Raw genomic sequence first — 3,862 nt, forward strand, 5'->3', positions numbered from 1 at the left:
GTATACTATATTATTTATAATTTATAATATATTAAATAGCCCTAAAGACGTGCTAGAGGGACGCGAGTGGTGTTGCATGTAACATTTTCACCATGAACAGACCCAATCAAACTGGGTGTGCTATTATATTTCTTGGATGCAGTTTATGCTTCCAAAGGACCACATTTTCAGATTATATTATGTACTGGTGTCGTGCGGTCAATCTACTAGGGCGCTGTCCCAGAATTTCTTTGAGCCAACCAGGTTTTTGTTTTTCGATGCGCGAAAACTGGTTTTGAAATAATTATATATACATGTACTATCAACTTGTTTATATTTCTTTAAATGACAACAAGGGCACATCACATATCATAATGTAACATACAGTCAAAGTACAAAAATAAGTTATTTTATAGATGTACATTTAATAGGGGTGTTGATTGTTCCAAATTTGAAATCCTGAAAATAAGGCCGGGGGTCTTAGAACCGCAGCCGCAGGAACCCAACAGGAATAAAGGGCAGATCCCCCACCCCATCCAGAGCCCTTAATGATTGTTCTTTTTTATAGTCTTTCTAATTGTATTTTCAGCTGAATACAATTTAAAATATTATAAACCACACCGTCCGTATCACCGCATGCGTATTAGTCATTCTATTTCTTCTATAAAGAACTTCGAAAATAAATTATAATCGACGAAAAATTATGTATTCGAAAACGACAGTCCGAAAAATTGTACGCGTTTTTCACATTAAATAAAATGTGCATATCGTGTGACTGCAGACATTGCAAAACCTAGCAAATATAAAATTTGGTTGGCATATTGCTTTATAATAGCATTTTTTGTGGGTAAAAAACAACTTATTTATCACCTTTTAATTTCAATCGATAATCGGCACAAAGGTGTAACATCGTCGAAATAGAACTTATTATTTAATTATCATCCTTTAATTCAGATCGATAGTCGGGAGAAAGGTGTTAAGTAATCAGCTCAGATATAATTTATTTATTGGTACGCTTCTTTTGATTTGTTAATCTTTAAATACGACGTTTGCCTTCAGCCGCTATATTGTTGGCAGACGACAAGATCAACTGTGTATTCCAAGTGTACAGTGTCTGCGCATGAATGACCCAATATTATGTGTGAGCAAACTCAATGCTGATTGGCCAGCTACCACGTGCGCTTCAATAACTATACAAATAATATGCGGATAACGTAGACAAGTTTATTGAGCGTCGCCGAAAAATACGCGGTCCAATTTTTTTCGAATTTTGGGCTCAAAAAAGATTAGGACCGGCGGCAAAAAATTGGGTAGGGTCGGGCCACCGGAAACACACAATTATTTTTTTACGCCTTATCAGAAATTGCTGATTCTCATGGTAATTTTCTTGCACTTGACATTTCTGTGAATGGATGTCGCTTAACATTGCTTACATTATATTGGCCAAGTACTGACACACCTTTCTTTTTTTACTGATATCTTTGAAGTTATCGATAGATTTGACAATGAGGCTTTTATAATATATGGTGGCTTCAACTTGGTTATAGATCCTGTATCAGATTACTTTAATTATACAAACATTATAACCCTTAAGCTCGAAATATAGTCTAAGAATGAATTAGATGCTACAATCTTGTAGATCCCTTTCGACAACAAAACCAATCAAAAAGGGTTACTTGGCGTAGAACAAATCTAATACAACAGGCTAGGCTGTATCTATATTTATTATGTCAGATTTCTTGCAACACTTTAAATTAACTGAAGTTGTACGAAGTCTCCAATTTGATCACTTAATCATTACTATAAATTTAACTTTCAGCAATTTTTCTCATAAACTTGGTGTTATATTGTGTATGTACAGGAAATCAACAAACGATTGATGTAATTGAATGACAATATGCTCTTCCCTTTTAAAATTATTAAAATATAAAGGAAATTCCAGACAGTGAATTACAGTTTACAATAAGTGATGAACTTTTTTAGAAACTCTGCTTACGGAATTAAGGGTCAAATCTATTTTATGTGGGTCTTATATAAAAAAGGAAGCAAACCTTATAGAAGGCAAATTATTGAAATAAATTAAATGGTTGGAAGAATACTTTTCAGATGAGACTATAGAAGAACTGGAGCATTTAAAATTTGAAATAATAATATTCAGAGCGCACTTTTAAAAGGGAGTATGATAAGATCCAAATTTCAGTGGACTTTGCAAGGTGAAAAGCCATTTAAATATGTCTGCAGTATAGAAAAAAAACAATGCAATAACCAAAACAATATATAATTTGAAAAATGAAGAAGGTAGTGAAATTATGGATCAAACATTATCCTTTGTAATATAGCATCTGTCAGCCTCATTATAAGGAAAAAAGGAATGCAGTTGAGACTTTAATAACTATGTAAAAGGATTATATTGTCCAAAATTATACGAGAATGAGTCCATTTCAATCATAGGTATCATAACTATAAAAGAAGCTCCAACAGTATCAAATTATTAAAGGGGCCTTTTAACAGATTTTGGCATTTTTTAACTTATTCATTAAATGCTTTATATTGATAATTGTAAACATTGGATCGTAAAAGCTCCAGTAAAAAATCAAGAATAAAATTAAAAAAAGGAAAAGAACATTGCCCGGAGCAGGTTTCGAACCAGTGACCCCTGGAGTCCTGCCAGAGTCCTGAAGTAAAAACGCTTAGGCCTACTGAGCTATGCCGCCGAGTACACATACTTGACGTATTTTATACATTATATAAGCAATCTTCGTAGTTTCACAAAATTTAACGACAAAAACAGAACTCTCCAAATTATTCAATCGTTTCGCGTTGCAACGCTTTATAATTTTTAGGTTTTAAAATCGTCAAAAGATGCATATAATGGCTATATTAGACCATGGTAAATGTTCAGTATTACTGTTTCCTCAAAAAATATCATAACTAAAACGAAAATTTGCGAATCTGAAACAACTTTTTTCAATTTTGTCAATTTACCAAAGCATGAAAAGATCCCTTTAAAGCCCAGGCAGTTCTGGCTTCAATGAAGATTTGTTTTAATGTTTTGGAAAAGAATTGGTGCTTTGTTGTCAGATCCTTAAATGAAGCTTTAAATTGTGGAAATTTATCTATTACACAAACTCAAGGTATCATAACCTGCATTTTAAAGTGTGATAAATCTCATTTTTTATACAAAATTGGCGCCAAATTGCTCTTTTAAATAATGTGTATGAAATTTCCTCTGGAGTAATAGCTATCAGACTTAAATTATTCATGGAAAAGTTAATTCATAACTACCAGACTGATTTCATTAAAGGGAGATACATAGGAGAAAATACCAGGTTAATGTACGATATTATGCACTATACTGAAGAAAATGAGATCCCTGGATAACTTTCAATATATTTTGAAAAGGCATTGTCATGGTCCTTTGTACAAAATAATTTCTTTTTAATTTCGGTCCAGACATAAAACGTTGGTTTCAGATTTTATAGAAAGATTCTAAATCAGCTGTTTCTCAGTGCGGTTACTTATCCTGGCAGCCATGTTTTTCAACGGACCGGAATCATTTTCAAACTCAGCCTAGCTATCATTGACACACATGTTTTGACCAAGTTTCATGATGATTGGACTATAAATGTGACTTCTAGAATGTAAACAAGGTTTCACTATAGCCATATAAGCAAAACTGCCCCCCCCCCCCCTGGCGGCCATATTTTTCAACAGACCGGAACCATTTTCAAACGCAGCCTAGCTATCATAAGAACAAATTTTCTCACCAAGTTGCATGAAGATTGGACTAAAAATAATACTTCTAGAGTGTTAACAAAGTTTTACTTTAGCAATATAAGGAAAACTGCCCCGCCCCCTGGCAGCCATGTTTTTCAACGAACTG

This window comes from Dreissena polymorpha, chromosome 8 (assembly GCF_020536995.1).
Source record: "Dreissena polymorpha isolate Duluth1 chromosome 8, UMN_Dpol_1.0, whole genome shotgun sequence".
NCBI lineage: Eukaryota > Metazoa > Mollusca > Bivalvia > Myida > Dreissenidae > Dreissena > Dreissena polymorpha.